The sequence below is a fragment of the Schistosoma haematobium genome, chromosome 1, assembly GCF_000699445.3.
Source record: "Schistosoma haematobium chromosome 1, whole genome shotgun sequence".
Lineage (NCBI taxonomy): Eukaryota > Metazoa > Platyhelminthes > Trematoda > Strigeidida > Schistosomatidae > Schistosoma > Schistosoma haematobium.
Genome location: NC_067196.1, coordinates 40,006,928 through 40,026,977, shown reverse-complemented (window position 1 = coordinate 40,026,977; position 20,050 = coordinate 40,006,928).

The window sequence follows — 20,050 nt, the reverse complement described above, 5'->3', positions numbered from 1 at the left end:
AAACTATATTTTTGATGGAAGTAGTTAATTGATATGAGACTGATAGGGACTTTAATAAATACCTAGTTAGTTTTTAGGGAGATTCGATTTGACTTCTAGAAATCGATACTATCTACTTTATTATAGTAGATTATCATTCACTTCATTAAGAAGCTAATATCGATCACCTATTTCACTATGATAGAATTCAAAATAAAAAGTTTATTTATGTGATTTACTAAATAGGATATGCCGACATAAATTGAAAACTGTGTCATCACCAGAAATTCGTCGATTACATGTTGTACATATACAAGTACGTATATTGTAGGCGTAATTAGGCATTTGGTGAACACTACAGTTCTAGGTATCTCAAAGTAACAAATAGAAGCTGATAACCGGAGATACGAGAATAAATATGCGATTGAAACACAGAAAACTCGAAATAATTAGTTGAATAACAAAATTTGACTGATATTCACTATAACACGAAGTCACTGATTCACTTTTATTTGTTTAATAATTAAAACAACATTCATATTTCATATTGATATGGCGCAGGAAGAACAAAGTTTAAAACAATCACTAGGCTTTACACACGAAATTTAAAAATACATTTGAAATTTATTCACGGAAATGTTGAAAAATGTATCACTTATATGTGATATATTGATATTTAACAGATAGACTATTAAACAAATTACTACATGTGTGATACAAAAAACGTTCCTGTGAAACAGATGTATGTCAGCAATTTTAAAATAACTACCAGCTTTAAACAGTAATCAATGAAACTGCCAAAATTCTTATACTACTTAAACAATATTAAGTTACGTCTCGTTTAAACTTTGAGCTAATCACTTTTTCCCAGAGTTAAACTAAAAAAAATTCAGTTCTCTTGGTAAATATGAAATGGTCAATCCATAACTTCAAATTATAATCATGGAAATAATGTTATTGAAAAGTACACATCCTTATTTTTAGTAGGGTTGACTATATATACTGTAGTGTTTTTAGGTATGCTAAATATCAACTAGGAGGATGTCGATAGTTCAATGCACTGCAAATTCCTTTACCATGGTACTCATTTCTTATTGATAGTGTCTTATTTTCAATTTATAATAAAACATTTTTTAACAGAAAACAACGAAACAAGCTTTTAACTTTCTAAATTTACTAATCAAAGCAACTTATGCAGCCTAATTTTCTACTTTCTTCAAGGTTACACTGATTTCAGTAATTAGTAAAACATCGAAAGTATTCCTTTCACAAGTAGTAATCCAAAATAAACGACCGTTTAAACTCTGTTAGCTATAGAAATGAATGTGTTTAAACAGAAGCTGCAATATAGAATCTTAACGCGAATTTGAAAATGAAGGTAAATAAAAAAAATACAAGAGATAGAAACAATACATAGTTTTGTAAATCGAAAGAATTTTAAAACCCTAAGATCACTATAGTTGGCAACAAAATTCGTTTATCATTGTCTATTGTCCAGTAATCTAATTAAACGATTTAAAAGTTACTGATCGGGAGTCATTGTAAACAGAACTTTTTGGAGTTAATCTACCGCAAGAAATTTTAAAGTGTTGTTACAACTAAATAAAAAGTATTTTTATCAACAAACATTCTGTTAACACTGCGTCTGTCAGTTCGGCTAAACACTATCTCAAAGAGATATTGTTTTTGTGAGTATATATATATATATATTCACTTACGTTGAATCCCTGAATTTAACAAATATGTGCCTGCCGTTCACGTTACAAGTGATTCATCAGTGAAAATGATCGTGTAACCCAAATCTTTTGTCTTCCTGATCATCCGTATCAGAAGTGTAGCTACTTTTTGTTTGAACTTTTTAGCTGATAAAAAATAACATCAGGTTCTTACAATATTGTCTTGAAAAAATATAAGGTAATGAAGTAAATGAGAAAAATGCTTCGTGATAGCTAAAGAAAGAGAACTTATGGTAAATCAGCTTTACTTGAGTGCGACTGTAAAGATTTTTAGTAACTTGGCTTCTAGGTAATTCCATAAGCTTCGTTTATCAATCATCCTGAAAACAGCTACTAAATAAATCCCAACGGTGTAAGAATTCAGAAGGTAATACGAAGCAGCGACTACAGTTTATTATTGAATAGCACAGAAAGCAAAGTTACAAGCACATCGAGCGAATCGGAGCCGAGAGGCTAATATGTGTGAGCGAGATAATACAGAGGCGGATTTATAATCAGATCGAATCAAGGCGAAGAGAAGGCAATTAATAAGATTCAGCTGTAAATGTTTACACAGACATGATGGTGATCATAATAATACAAAGAAGTAGACAAATTGTTACTGTTTGAATAACACTGTCTGTTAAATAAGTTAATTGAAGGGCTTGAAAAAGTTAACGACAAACAAAATTGATTGTAGTAGAGTTGCTATAGATTATCTACTTAATATTGTCTACTTTATAGATAAACTATAATTCGATCAGCATTAAAGAACTAGATAAACATGACATTGATCACTCCTCAGCAATCAGTGACTTGTAAACAGTTCTATAGGAGTTCGGTCGCTGACCGATTGGTTTGTTCTTAACGCCACAGATTGTATAATTAGGTGACTCAAGTTCAAATGCTACAGGCAGCATCAATCAAGTCAGCTTCCTCCAAGCGCCTACCATTTCAATGTACTACATTCTGTAATGAATCACCTATACCGTTGGCCATATTACAACTTAGTTGATAAAATCCAGTCAGCTCTAAGGATTAAACAATTATGATCATTACTCAATGGTCATTAAATAGTAGATAAATCACCATCAACCTATGAACTGAACAGGTTATTTATATGAATAAACTTGTAGTTCACTTATTTCATTTCACAACTTATTAACAGTGATAATTTGAAATAAATATTTGGCTATAATTCAAATGAAGGAGAATAGTAAAATAAAAACGATTGGCCAATTTGGTAATTAGACCAGTTAAAATGACCCTGTTCGATGTAGTGTATTCTATTGATATTCATGACACAAGATTTTTGTTTCGGTTGACCTGAATCCCTTAAAGGAACTGGAGCCAATCTAACCTACTTATCAGATACATGTTTCCGTCACGCATCTATACATTATTAATCAACCACCGAGTATTAATAGTTTCAATCATCAGTGTATAGCTGACAAAAATTTGATGAGAATACAAGTTATTGATTTTTTTTACTAAGAACTAACCATCAGGTTTCGACTATGGCATTTAGATGAACTTTGTTACTAATATTTGTGATTAGGTGGTATAACACATCTAATAAGCATTTGAGTTTAAGACTTTAAAGTTGATACTTTGTCGTTTGTAATCTGCACATTGTGACATAAGTCTGAAGTTTCCCTAAATCGATTTACGAAAAATTATTAGACCACGTAAATCTATGGGGAAGAACTTCGCGATGCTTCGAACAAATTAAAATGGAAAAGTAGTGTCGAATAACGTAACAATGAATATGTATTTTTAATTTATACAACAGGCAGCTACAACATTAGATGGAGTTAAGACTATATTATCAAATTGCTAATCACATTCATTTGTTAGAATGAAGCGTATAAAGCCAGTTATTTATGATTTTGAGTCCTTCTACTAATGCGGTTGCTTTTCATATTGTATCGGTCAGTATTATTTTACACCTGTTAAGCAAGGGTTTACCGGACTAGAAATCATGATGGTTGTCAATACAACTTTGAGAATGCATTCTCAAGTACATAGTTGTGTTAAGTTGCTCAAACTTTTAATTTCTTTCTATTATATTGGAAAGTTCATCATATCTCATGAAAACTGAATCAGACTATGAAATCTAAAACTATCATTCTTTTAGATATATGTAAATGTGATATTATCAGTGCAATATATATCATGGTTCTAATGAATAGTATTAGCGTTACATAGTCTGGATAAAGATATTGTTGTATCATATCATGAACTAACGTTAGCTGGTCTACTTGGAGTCAGTCAGTGATGTGAACTACAAAATTTAACAACTGCCACATATTATTCTGAATGAAAGTAGTTTGTTACTGATATTATTCTACTAGAAGGCAGAAGACTAAGAAGATCGAGTTGAAGAGAACAGAAGGAAAAATAGAAAGGAATTGTGAACTGGAAGAATCATACAAAATGTGAGGGATAAATGATGGAAATTTGCAAATGAAGTTTTCAGTTTATGGTCCTTATATTTTACCAAGACATTCTGTAATTTGTATTAGAAATTCTTACTACTTACTAGATCTTGAAGTACTACCTAAATAATTCAAGATACTTCATTATATGTTTTTATTTCAAATTTAAAGAAAATGGAGTATGTGATTGAATTCTGTAATAGCTACCCTGATTTTGATGAACTACTTCTTCATATATAGAATGGTGTTGATTCAAGATGGTAATTATTCATAGTTTACAAAACAAAACTCATCTGATGAATATAAGTAGTGGTTATGAACAATGAACTCTTAAACTCAATTTTATCCTCTGAGTATGAAAAGATTCTCTTTTCGTTGGAGTGAATATATTAAGGACATAAATTTACATGTCATGAGAGTTAAATGATTATTTTATACGAGTCCGAATAATCTCTTGTTTCTAGATTAAGAATTGTGTGTTAATTTTTCTTGACTAACTGTTTATTAAATATATCAGAAAGTCTCTATTATGAACCCATTAGTCATAAAAAAGTATAAATGGATTAATAAAATATATGAGTTACTCTCTAATTTTCAAATTTATCGTTTACACACGCCACAATATCTTGTTAGAAATTCAGGAAAGGAATTAGAAATATAGCCATCGGTAGACATACGATTATTAGTAGGTAAAATGAATTTTTATATGTATTGAATATAGGTAACCCCACAAACCGATATCACTTAAAGAACAGTTAGAAACCTTGAAACTAAGTAATTTATTTCTAGTTAAATTTTCAGGCTCCCCAACAATGTTAGATGGTGGTTGGAGGTAGTCAACAGGAAACCTTGAAACGGGGTTTCGTGCTATTTGGCACTCGTCAGCAAGGTGTACCTGCAATCTTCAGGGACTGCTGCTACCTGATTCATTCAATCCCGTGTCACCCAGATTCACAGTCAAGACGTTACCACTAGGCTATCCGGACCGCGACCGACCTCCCGTAGGATTGAGATGTAATCACAACTGATTGATCACTGGGTGGTGATCAATGTCATGTGTGTCAATTTCTTCTTAGTGCAGATCGAATGCTATCGACCAGGTTGCAGTGTGGTAACTAGTCTCAACATGGTGCACGCAATTTCGAGTCACCTAGACTAGTGGTCACATTGCAACTTGATCGATAGCGTTCGATCTGCACTAAGAAGAAATTGACACACATGACATTGATCACCACCCAGTGATCAGTCAGTTGTGATCCCCAGCAGTGTGTTGCATTGCTTCAGCATAAACTTCAAGTTAATCATGTGAAGACTTGAATTCCAAGTTCTTGCTCTAAAGTTATTTATTGCTCATCGGAGAGTAAAATGTCAATGATTCTCCCATATACAGACATGCTAATGAAGGACGTGGAACTAAGTTAACCACCTGTACAGTGTTTAATATTTTTCATTCACGATGGGAATTACTTTCAAAATCTGCAGACATGACACAGTTACTTGGTCTTATATACCGGTTTACAATAAACGTTTATATACTTCTGCGATTTATATTTCTAACTTCCCCAGATTTCGTACTTTATGATACTTTAAAACAGGGAATAGATATCATTACCAAGGTTTGACTTGATAATTTTGTATAAATTGAGCATTGGGTAGATTGTTATAAATTAATATATCAGTAATATCCCAATGAGTAGAAAAATTAGATTTTCTGACGTTTCGTGACTTAGTGTAAGCCACTTCTTCAGAGATTAATTATTTTATATCTAATTTTTCTACTCATTGGGTTACTACAAATATATTATTTTATTCACAGAATAAGTAGTTTATTATGCACGTAACTAGTGAAATTACGGCTATTTTTAACATATTAACATGACTTGGTTTAATTATCCAAGGGATTGAGTGAAATTAATATCTCCTCAAAGACACCAGTAAAATCCATCTATCATCTTTTCACAGTAATTATTGACACATTATTAAATAGTCCACGTGAAAAATGTTTTATTTGTTTGTCATATTATATACAGATTACATAGTGACTTATATTTACTTATTAAACAACAATAGCCATTCATATAATACTTACATTAGTAATAAGATAGTACGGTAGGAAAAAATAAAGTGGAGGACTCTATTGTGCATATATTACTAATTTTACTACATTCATTTAAAAACGCAGGGTACGAATTCAGCAGTGTCATACACTATTTTGAAACAGATACATCGAGAAAATATATATAACTAAAAATAATAACAAAATGTTGATTGGGTATCATTTCGTTATAGTAATTTATGATTAACACCGTGAGAATAAGGAAGAATGATAGTATAACATAATCCAATAATTAAAAGTCATAACAATCAATAAATATACGATAAATGAACAATGAAACCTAAATTATTAGGTAAAGACAACTTACGAAAATATTGATTGAAAACGAGGCACAAATCTTAATGCAGTTTTCACCAAAACAAATTGTTATTTACTACTCTAGAAACAAGTAAATAATTAACATCATGAAAATAGAAAATTTAGTGATAAATTTCCAAAATACATAAAGAAAAGACTAAAATAATCAAGAATTCGTGTATTTATCACTATCAATACAAAATAGCTTTAAATAAAGCCAGAAGAAATATTGATGCAGAATAATATGAATTCATTATATGTCGTGGTTTCTCATCAGCTGCTTACAACCAAATATGTAAGCAGCTGATGAGAAACCACGACATATAATGAATTCATATTATTCTGCATCAATATTTCTTCTGGCTTTATCTAAATTCATAAAGGGAACTAATCGAATGAAAATAGCTTTAATTTTCTTTAAAAATATTCAAGTTAGTTAGAATATTTTTACACCAACAACAAAAAATGAATACAACTTCTCCAAATTAACAAGATTAATTTCGTGAGGAAATGTGAACACAATTAATAAAAAAGGTTATAATACTAGATTACATAATATAAATAATAACAACAGATTTAGTGAATATAATAAGATGATTAAAATGTTTTTGTTATAATAATTAAAGGTCATAGAGGTGTAAAAATAAATATGGTGATATGATGAGTATTCACGAATAAAACAATGAGAATACAAGACATAAGTAAAGGGGGGAATGCAGTAATAATAATAATAATAATAATTGGATAATCAAAATGCTTAAGGCCAAGGTAACAATAACGATAAGACGTACTTCTTTTGTACGCATAGTTCTGGTTTAAGCTCCTGGACGGTAAGAGCTTCGGCTATTTTTAAAAGCTGGATGCGAAGAGATCTGGGTAGATTTGAACGAATCATATAAACAACCTTAAATTCATTTTTTGGATCTGTAAAATGGTTACAGTCGATTAGGTGTTCAAGTATAGAACTTCTAACTGCTTTCCGTTCACCCTTATAGAACCAAGCAGGAATATGTTCCCGTATCCGAGTTGAAAGCAAGCGCTGGCTACGGCCGATGTACCCTGCTCCACAAGAGCAGGTGAACTGGTAGATGCACATGGAGGCGACCAGACGCGGAAGCTTGTCTTTTATGGACACAGAAATTAAGTTCCTACTAGTGAAGGTTATTCGCAATTTAGCTGCATTAAATGTTCTTCTAATAGTTGTTGTTAGACGATTTTTGATTACGTCTGATGTTCGATCACCTTTAAATTCCAGACTTATATAAAGGTTTTTCTTCGTAACGGAGCAACTAGGTTTCTTGTCACAACTACTTCTATTCATATTCTTCTCTATGAATCGTTCTGGGTAGCCATTTTCCGTCAGGGTTTTCTTGAGGAATTCAAGTTCTTCGTTAATGCATTCCTTACTGCATATCTGACGTATTCGATAACATAAAGAATGGATGAGGTTTCTCTCTCTACTTAACGGAACCCAGCTATGGAAGTTGGTTAGCTGACCGTTCCATATTTGTTTTCTAAAGATGGATCTTTTTAAAGAACCATTACTCCTTCTCATCAGACGTACATCGAGAAAAGGAATTGATTGGTCCCGTTCCTTTTCACATTTCCTCACGGAATTAGTACTTTTACAAAAACAAAAATTTTCATATATATACGATTGTACAGCTTGATAATAAATTTGTTGAAAAGAGATCCCTTCGCTGAAATTCGTGTTTTAATTTTAATGTTTAATTGGGAACTATCTGTCAATTGAAGATTAATTTCCATAACATAATGTCTAACCATTTGGGACTTACAAAATAAGATCAATAATAAATAATTTGTTAACAAAAATGTATAAACCTTCATCTAGATTTGTTAAAATTGAGTAAAAAATTAATTGATGAATTTTTAATACTATCGAGATATGATTGAATGTGATTCAGTTATTCTGTACAGAAATAGTTATGAATAGTATTTGAATAAGTAAATTTAGAGCGTACATTATTTATTCCCCAAAAAATCAATCATTAAAATTAAAAAGCAACAAAGAGTAAAAACGCAATAGAAAACTTTGAGTAAATTAAATACCTTCTACTAAGGTCATACTGAACATTATCATACTATATCAATTCATTAAAAGTGTTATAACTTGTGCCCTGTGTCCTATTAATTTATAATGTAGTGATACCGCCAATCAGAAAATAGTGAATCATCGACCGAACCAGTGACGCATAAACCTGTACGAGCAGTCTAGAGTCTTTATCGGTCCTTCGTCCTGTCTAGCCCCGCCTGTTAACTCCAGAACACTATTCTGAGCCTCTGCGATATAAATCATGTATTTATATACAAACCAAACAGACCACATCATACCATAAAATAGAAAATAACATTTGTACAAGATTTAGCCAAAAGTGGCTGTGAATGTGGGAGAAGTAATTAATAGACTGGAATAACTCAAGAATAGTAAATCGTATAATAATAGTCTATTGGTCAAAATAAAGCTTATAATGAAGAGAACATGAATATGAATAGTTAAGTTACTTAACAACTATACGATAGAAAAATATACGTATAGTGTTACTCTGGAAATAGATTCCAACATTTACCATTCATTATTTCTTATCGGGATATAACAAAGCGATGTTTAAAATGCTAGTAACAGCTATTAATAAGTTGTACCATAAAATTGTGCATTAGAAGAAATTAGCATTTATTCCTGACATTTGAACATATCATCAGTAAAACAGTTAATAAAGAAACTGGGAAATAATGGATAACTTTATAGGTTCAATTTTAATATCTGTAAAATAAACCATTAAAATAGATTCAAAAAGACTTCTAAATTGAGACTTAATACTCCTTCAGACGGATTCCATTCTAAGGGATGAAACCCAATAAGTAGTTAAAGTACCGTTGTTGTTCGTGTCAGTAGTACTGAATAAAAAGAATTCGATCGAAGAAATTGTACACACTCACGAATTTTGATGACAAACCACTGATTAGAGATTGTACCACTTACAGTGGTTTCCTGACAACCTAGTTAACATGATGCAGATTAACTTCTTTATTGTAACGGTTAAGTTTAAAACTAAAATAATTCTATCTTAGCTTCGTACTTAAAGTTAGTTAGGTAGGATCGAATTTCACCTATGCCCACGCTTCAAATTTCTTGTTAGTTATTATAAATGATAAGTAATAAAGTGACAGCTTTCATTACAAAGTGCAGTGCACTGTAGAAGAAAAAAGCGAAGAAATATTTCTTTATCCATGGCTTTTCATTGTAGTTTTGTTATAACATCATGATAAAGTAGATACCATAAAAAAACTCAAGTGTTAATGAAAATTGTGGAGTGATACCGGATGAGAATAAGTAAGGTAGTTCTAAATACTAAAAGGAGTTATCTAATAAACCAATTAAAAGATGGAATCACATGAACACTCTATTTCATAATATGTAATAAGAGAATTTGCAAAACTTCCAATAAGTTGAATGTTATTGTTAGTAGCATAGGAATAAAAAGTAAAATTCTGAAGTAACGTAAAAGTAGTGAAAACAGAAACAGCATAAAAGCTGTTACAAAAAGTAAAGAATTAATAATAATCAGATCTGCGAACAATGTAGTATTAACCAACAGTGTTAATGTCAGAAATAAGATGGAAATCTTAGATGGCGAAATCGCAAGTTAATCAGAGTTAAAGACATCTAACATAAAATTACAACACAAGGTTTAATCAAATCATACTGAACAAGAAACATAAATATCTTAGGTTACGGTTCAGTATAAGATCGTCGATTCATTTTACCATGGAGACCAAAATTAATGTAAAATGACTTACTGATGCTTCTTGATTTCCAACTCTGCTTCACATAAAGTAACCTAATAATGTGAAATCACTTCAGTTTAATAACTTTTAGTGACTGATTACATGGTATTTCTTCTAGACTTTACCAATTTTTTCATGTGCTTTAATTAACCCGTAGTGCCTATGCAAATCTGACGTATCAGTATCTTACTACCGGTGTATTTAACACTAAGCAACTATTAGTTTCCACAAATTATCATTGAATAACAAGGATTATTGAAAATCGATTGAAAAAGTAAATGATACTAGAATTTTGTCGGTAGTAGTAAATTTTTGAAGTAAATCTAACTTAACAGTTTATTTGTTTTAATAAAACATACTTCATCACATGGTATGATCAAACAAAAATATGAAGGCTATTTCGAAGTTACAAATTAATAACAGTCAAAAAACTGATACAGTTTAGCGGCTTTCAAATGATTACTAATAATAATCAATAGTATAACCGATTTAACCGGTAAGACGTGATTATGTAAGTTGTGATAGATCACATGATAAGTGATTTATCGTTTGTTTTCTTTCTCTGAACTAGTTATTAATGTCTGATTTTGGTTGTTCTAGACAGCAGAACAGTTCAGTTCAGTATAATCAAACAGGTTAACTCAATCTAACCAGTGTAGACATAATAAAATACTTTGATCATTCCCAATATGAACGTAGACAAAGAAAAAGGTGAAATGCAATTGATTGTATTAGTTAGGAGACAAATTCTACTTAGTACTAAAACAGTTTCAGAAAATTTCTACCTTTTATATATAATAAAAATGTTAAATATGAAAGTGTGCTTCATTTCTAACCGAATGATATTTTGACTGAATTTATTGGCAAGGTTTCTAGAATAAAACACTTGAATTTTCAAGAGAAAGATGGTGTTTGGTGATGATAGTCAACAGCAGGTCATATCGTGGTGCGTGCTACTTATATTGATGTAAGTAGTATATCACGCGAGTTAAAAACGGAATGTCTGGCAGCAGAAGATGGAAGATCAAGAAAGGAAGAGCGAGAACACTATGCAATTTGTATGAAAACGCATGGACAATGGAATGGGAGACAATGGATTGATCTTTTTAATAGGAACAGTCCAGTTTTATATGATGCATTAATATTTTGCAAATTAATGATTTACTAAATGATTTTTCTATTTTATCAAATAACTCCGTAATTACATCCGATTGTCCCCACCCGTGTTCTGTTCACTACAATATATTTAGGTTTCGTGCTATCTGAGACCTATCAGTATGATATATTACAAGTCCCAAGAAAAACGATTTATTACATAGGATCTAAATCTGTTATTTAGCGTCAGTGTTAAAGAGGTTTCAGAAATTCCTTGTATACTACTAAGTAGTCTTTGCAAGCCTGATAATTAAGTGCGTAATAGTTAACCATATCTATCAAACTATACTTATTTTTATAGAATTAATTATCCACTCGTACATAATGTATTTTTTTTTATAAATGTTTGTGAGGTGGTTAGCATGTTTTTATTCACATTACTTATTCATTGTTTATTTGGATTTCTAAAATTAATCAAAATTTAACGAAATAATATTTTCTATATTACATTCGTATATATTTCCTCTCAGTCTGTCTGCCACTACGTTTGTGTGAATTATGATATCCTTGACATATTTTGCTTTCGACTTTCATTACCTCATTATATAAATCTGACAAGTCTAATAATGAATGCATAATTAATCCGGAATATAAAAATATGAAGAATCAATAAATTATGGAGTCATATGAACGTTTTGCTGCGACTAATCACATCAAAGATGGATTTATTCACATTGATGAGGTCATTTGAAAATTAAAGTCCGGATAATCGGGCTACGTCCAAGACGTCCATTGTATTCCGTGCTTCCCCTCAGATAACGAGGTCTTCATAATCTAGTCAATCACCAGAAGAAAGAGAAAAGAAGAAAGTAAGTAGACATATCTGACACCTATCTACACTTGGAATGCATCTGTCAGCTGTACGACTTTGCATTATAGTCCGTCGTATGAATTCCATATGATGTTGACGATTTTCTCAGCTACTCACTTCATAGTGTCGAAAAAGTTTTCACAAGGTTCTCCTATCCTTATTGTCAAATGCTTTCTGATAATCAAGGAAGTTGATGAATAGTGACGAGTTCCATTGAGTTGATTGTTCAACAATGATCCGCAGTGTTGCGATTTCCGCTGTGCACGACCAATTCTTACGGAATCCAATCTGTTGATCTCGAAGCTGAACGTCCATGGAATCTTTCATCCGGTCCATCAACATTCTGTTGAAAACATTTCGTAGTACTGATAGTAGTGTGATACCCTCTTGGTTCTCACATCTGCTCAGGTCTCCCTCCTTTGACATTCTGATGAGGTATCCTACTTTCCGGTCTGTCAGTGGCACTTGTCCTTCCTCTCAAATCTTCACAAATATAATGTGGAGCATCTTGACAGTTACTTCTGTCAAACTTCAGTACTTCAGCTATTATGTCGTCTAGTCATTCTACTTTTCCAATCTTGACTTGCCTGATGGCCATACTGATTTCTTAGTTTATTGATGGTGTAACATCAATAGGAAAGTCTGTGTGTGCCTCTTCGATGTCCAGTGGGTTCAGTGGGGTTGGTCTGTTCAATAGCTCTTCAAAGTGTTCTACCCATCTGTTCCTCTGTTCTTGAATCTCGATGATTGTCTTACCTTCTTCGACCTTAACTGGTCGCACTGGTTTACTATATTACCACTGATAGTTTATTCGTCGTGTCATACAGCTATTTCATATCTCCTTGTCTTTCAGCTTTTACCGTTGTCATTGCTAGGTCTTCCACATGTTTCCACTTGTCGGTCGTAATGCTTCTCTTCACTTGCTTGTTCGTTTCAGTGTATTCAGACTGTGCCTTGACCATCTCTGTTTACGTTCAGCTGTTGTTAATTGCTGCCTTCCTGTTCCTCCTTTCTTGAACCCTGTACACATTTTCAAAGAGATTGATTTCTTATGATACAACCTCCTAAGAGGTTGGAGCTAGTACTTCTTTGATCCCTTTCCAATTGTCCTCTATCATAATTTCCTCTTCTTCCACTAGATCTGGTAAGGCTTGGAACCTGTTTTTGAGAGTTATCTTGAATTCGTTGAGTTTGTCAGTATCTCAAAGGAAGACCAAACTGAAACTCTGTAATACTGTTTCTCCAGTTGTCTAGTTCTTCTTTAGTTTCAGCCTCATCTTGGCCACAACCTGGTGGTGATCTGAAGCTATGTTAACTCCTCTTCTAGTTCTTGCTTTTTCTATTGTTCTTCTGAATTTTTACTGATACAAATATGATCTATTTGGTTCTGTGTAGTATGATCCGGTGAGACTCATGTAGTTTTGTTTTCTTCTTCGTGATCAGAGTACAGCAGCATCTCTCCCGAACAATGGGCTTCAATGATTCCGAGCCCGAACAAGTTGTATCTGCTCATCTGTAACTATTTGATTGGTCCTTCCGGTCCACTACATTGTCCGGACATTCCATTTACCTGTGTTAATTGTTGTTCTGGTTGATAGAAAGGGCATCGTTTTCATGACATTCGAAGAATCTTGGGTTTCATCACGAGGCGTCATAATTCATCTAAATGAAAATTCTTCAACATGGAGGTAAAAGTTCAGATGGTTTGAATTCTTCATTCTGTTTAGGGTTATTTTATCAATGTTGTTTTTCACAGGTCAGGGTTGCTGTCATTATACTCAACCCACCTCCTTTACCCTGGATTGGGACTGTCAGCAACTGTAGAAAAGCTTGTTATATTATGTTTATGCCTTTTGGAGAAGAAGTTAATGCTTACATGCAAAAATCCAGTCTTCAGTATTCCTCATCAAGTGTGCTGGGATAAATAAGACTGAAAGGTTGCGGTCACGTAAAAGAAACATCAACCAAGCATTATTCTCATAATATCCCAAACGTATCAAACAACTAGAGTGAAGCACTTTTAGATTTATCAATTCATCAGTAGATGTTATTTTATGACGATAATATTTTAAAAAATATTAAAAATCTTCCCAATAATAACCCAGTAAAATGTACTGTTAAGGTCATAGTTTAACTATATTAGTTTATTTCAAAGTAGGGATTTTTAAAAAAAAAGTATTACTTGATGAATAATTGAAACCCAAAGTGAACTATATAATCATTTTGTACAATTTCCAATGCTATCAGTTATGAATGAATAATATTAGAACATGTTTGTATCACATTAATACGGTCAAATTCAACTAATGAATTCCAAAATAATGACTCATTTAAAATGAAATATATTTTTTTTAAATTTTTATCTTTATTTTTACTCTTTTTATTTTAACTTTTCAATATGATGTTCACTGAAAAAGAAAAAAAAATTTTTTTTCAAAAAATGATCAAATCGATTTTCCATTTCTATCAATAAAAAAAAAGAGAGTTATTTACCTTTTTACCTTCTTTTTTATCAAAATCGATTAAAAAATTGATTAAAATAATTTTGTATTTTGAATTTGTTTTTGGAAAATTTATTTTAAATATGACATTATTATCTGTTTATCATGATTCTTTATATTTAAACAAAGGTCATTTAGGACAAAGAATAAAAGTTACATATATATATATATATATATATATGTACATGAAGGTTTGAAATTTCAATGAAGTTAATCTACAACTAAATGATTTTGTCTTCGAATTTGAAAAAACCCAGCCAAATCATAATCTTAACAATATAACCTTTATTCTAATTCTATATATTTATATAAACGGAACCGATTAAGCTCATAGGGTTTGCCATTAAAATGATCGATTATACTTTAAAATTGAAGCAAAAATGACATTTATCAGAAGGGGTTTGTGGAGAGTTTTAGAAATTTCACAGGTTGAAATCATGAGTCGATTGAAGCTAGACCACCATGGAAGACCTGGAAGCACTGGACGGCCGTTTCGCGCACTTCTGAGGAGTCCCATACTAGGACGAAACGGCCGTCCAGTGCTTCCAGGTCTTCCGTGGTGGTCTAGCTTCAATTGACTCATGATTTCTATCTGTGAAAAATGACATTTGTAAGTGTCCCTGTTATCTTTATTCATAAATCTTTGTATTATTATTATTATTGTTATTATTATTATTATTATTCGTATTATTGATTAAACATCATTAATCTCCCCTATACATTATTTATTTACTTCGCATTCATCCCTCCGTATTACGTCTTACTTATTTGATCGAATTGTAATTGCACTATTATTTCTCTCTCACTTTATTTGATCCATATTTATTCTGATCATGGATCTTAAATCTCACTTAACATATACGCAGATTCAAGTTAACATTCTATATGAGTCATATTAACATTAACAATTTTATTGTATTTTGTTTATCACAATCCTAAATTCACATGCTATAAACAATGTACTTGGCCATTAACCTGGCCATTTTTCGGATTATTAATTTGGATATATAATTGTAGAACCTGAAGAGAATTTATCGAAAAGAATATTCTTCGTTCAAATAATAGTCTTTTGATAATTGAAAAACAAAATTTTATATTATGCAATTAGTGAAACAAATGGAATTGATTCATTTAGAATTTATTAACAGAATTTAAAGATTATCAGGAAAAGTTTTATAAAATGAATGGAAATCAGCCAAAAAACTAGTGAAAGATTGAGACTTTTCAATAGTATATGCTCTTATAAAATTGAAAACGGCACTTCAAGATATTGCTGTTAATACTAATTTATAATGAAAACTATTTATAAGTTGTACAAAGTCTATAAAAAGCAATCTCAGTACATAATTCTACTCAACTTACTGATGATTAGTTTGGAGAAACTTAACTGAAAGTCCAAATAGAAGACATACAAAATAGTCAATTTAGTTAGAAGTGTAATAGTTTCCTACTGGTCGAAATCATTAATCATCGTATCTTATCATATGCTAGTTGAAATTGAAAAGATGAGTCATCGGGATTATGCTAAAATGACTATACTTGGAAATAATGACTACATGTACTGGGTTAGATCGGAATGTTGCTGTGAATGCATATTAGTATAAATTTCTGACTTGTTGCGAAATCGCTTTCCATTACTTCTCAGATGTTATGTAATCCACAGCAGATATTACTTCTTGATAAATGTTACTTTTATGTCATAATCTGTACCAAGAAGTTTACAGTGTTGTAATAATAACTGGCATCAAGCACGGTCGGTAATATCCCATATCATAGTTAAATCTAAGCACTTTAACTGACGTTATAGTAACTCTTTCTAGCACAACAAACGATGGTTGAGAGAATATGATATAGTTTATTTCCGAATCATGTTGATCATATCAAACACTTTCCAACTGTACTGATCTTGTTAAATTCTCCTTTTCTTGTTGTTCTCGGAGGATCCTACAAATTTCACAATGGTGAATGTTAACTATCAAAAAATCTAGAGAAATTTAGTACACACCACCCTGTTGATTGTTTCCAGTATTATTGTTTTCGAAACTCATTCACAAACTCATGTTCATTCTGCACGTCATATATTTAATTTTATGCTTAAAAATCAGTGAAATTATATCACAAATACAGAAATACTATTGTTTATTAACATTCATTCATATAAGCGATTTTGTTTATAATGGGATAAAACCCAAAAATGCATTTCATTTAGCAATCTTTTAAACTAATCGAAACTCATCATTCTCATTTGATAAGTTTTTGGGCCACAATATCCATGCACATATCTGTGCATAAACACATATACAAACAAGAATTTTCTATCCATGTCCTTTCGTGACTTCATTGCTGTTCATGCCCTTATTTTAAATATTGATCCAATTTTTTTTTCAAAACCTTTTATTTTTACTAAGTTAATGTTCATAAACTATGTTAATGCAGAAAAGTTTTTTTCTTTTTCATAAAATAAATAAACTAAAAAGGGGAGGATGAGTGTGGGTGTGAAAAAAGGGAATAACTATAGGTGAGTTGCATACATGCATTAGAGACAATATTTTGACTAAACACAATTTTTAATCTTTTTATGATAAGAATTAAAACTGTACTAGAATTTACCCAATTCATTAATTTATTTTGGAAAGCTTATCGGCTTGTCGATTACATGTATGTTAGTATTATAGATAATTAAAAAAATAAGATAATGAATTTAAGTACTATGTCTGTAGTTTAATATAGAAAATATACTTATTTCAATAGTTATAATGGTGATCTGTATTTGTATTTAACAAGTAATAATATTGTTTAAACTCATTTTCTTGTTTTGTTATTATTAGTTGAAAAATCTGATTAATTATGAAATATAACAAAGCTGAAAGAAATATAAGAAATTGTATTTAATACACGGGGAATTTATGATTCAATTGACAGATAATTCCCATTTAAACATTAAAATTAAAACACGAATTTCAGCAAAGGGATCTCTTTTCAACGAATTTATTATCAAGCTGTACAATCGTATATATATGAAAATTTTGTTTTTGTAAAAGTACTAATTCCGTGAGGAAATGTGAAAAGAGATCCCTTCGCTGAAATTCGTGTTTTAATTTATGATTCGACAGTTTCGATAGTTACATCTGAAATACCTGTGGTTTATCATTATAATATATTCAATAGAAAGTATTCTTCAAGCTAATTACATATTTCTCGAAAGTAAATCAGTGAACAAATTGTTTGATATAATAAGCTTAATTGTCTCATTTAACTAACAAATAAGTAATCAACTGATAGTTTACTAGTAATATAATGTCTCACATTGATCAAAATGTGTTTTATAAATGAGGCTAAATGTACTTTATTTTCATAATATACATTAATGGGTTACTCAACTTAATTTATTAACCATCAAGGCAGAGATAAAAAGTGTATGATAAACATGATCAAATGCGAAGACACATAATATCTGGTTTTTTAAAAAGATAATCAGGTGGTGAGCTATCAGATAGCATGATCTATGACGCTTATATTTTTTATACTTTGGCTCAATATGAAAACTTATTATAATAAACTCAGTACTGAAACAGTGTAGAAAGAAGATATGACGTAGACGAATATATGTGTGCTTCTGTATTCAGTTAACGCATTTATGACCCTCTTTCCAGATGCTAGTCAATAAAGTAATGCGAAGCTTCTAGCAATCTCAGTAGTCTAGAGGTTAAGCGTCTGCTCATGAGACTGAAGGTTCTTGGGTTCGAGTCCCGTGTGTAAAATAATGGATGCTCGCTTCTGAGGAATCCCATACTAAGATGAAACGGTCCGTCTGTCCATGTTGTAGTGAATGCCATTTGGTTATTGTCAAGTTTTTGATGTGACAAATCCTTTTCTTCAGTGGATTCCTTTATTTTTTTGTGCAGGACACCTTCCTAACACATAAAAGCTATGGGTTCTCATAAGTATATGTTACAGCTAACAATCTCTGAATTAATGGTCGCTAACAAGAACATGTTCAAAGATATGTCGATTGAAACATAACGATCGTCCACAGAAAATCATTTCAGTCAGCTAGTGAATAGCATGACGTTCATTACTGAACAGTCCTTAAATATCACATCTGAGTTTTACAGCTCTATAATAACAAGGAAATTGAAGTGGAAAGAAACTCTGAATAAGGCTCACAACAATTTATGGTAGTAAAGGTCATAAATGAGTTTGCTGATAAGAAGCTTCTTAATCGCCAAACAAAACTGATTATTTCCGGTTGGAACATATCTTGGTTTCTAGCGCAATTCATTACTTTAAAGTGATTAAAATTGTAATGAAGTACGATGTTTACTAGAGAAAAACAGAAAATTAGTTACGATGTTTTAACATCGTGTAATAACATTATCTATATTTCTGATCAAAGAATACATAATAATAAAGAGAATCCAACTAGGAAAACTTTTTTTTAACGAAGTCATTCACCTGAACTGTACATTCGTATTTACAGTTGTTTGTTAAACAAACACATCTATAGAATGATCGAAAAAAGTTCATTATAAAGTGATTCGAGATTTAGTCGAAAATAAAGTTTTCTACTCTGAATTCACTTTATTTTCATTCAGTAACACAACAGGATACTTCCATACCTAATAATTGAGGCGAGAAAATGTCTGATTAGTATCTAATACAGAGATTGATACTGACCCGACCGTTGTTGCCACCTTGACGTGTCGGTCGGGCTTGCCTATTGTGATGAAGCGACCGAGCTATACTGGCTAGAACAATCGTTCCTCAAGGTCTTACCGTGCCAGACAGGTTGGTTGAAGAGCGGTAACACTAAAAGCAACAAACCCAAGGTCCGAAGGCGAAGTCGTACTGCTGACTGTACAGAGGTGTGACAGCAGTAAGGTGTTTCCTTCAGACAACCATTATGATAGCGATGCTGCCTTCCCACAAGGAAGGGTGGGGTTAGAAAAGGTCGACCCCAAAAATGCACACCTTGCCTTATCCCACGGATATCCGTCTCCGGCGGTTAGGTTCCGACAAGTACAGAACACGAAAATTACTGATAAAAAGGTCGTGTGTAACCGACCTCAAGCAGTTATTTCTTGGGCAATGAGGTCACGCTCTCAGGTCATTAAGATCACCTCTAATCCTATTTTCTTTTCAGGTACCTCTGAAAGAACCCTTCCACGATGTGAGCAACCGGGAAGTGATAACCGCTCTCATACTTCTAACAACACTCAAGACCACTGTTA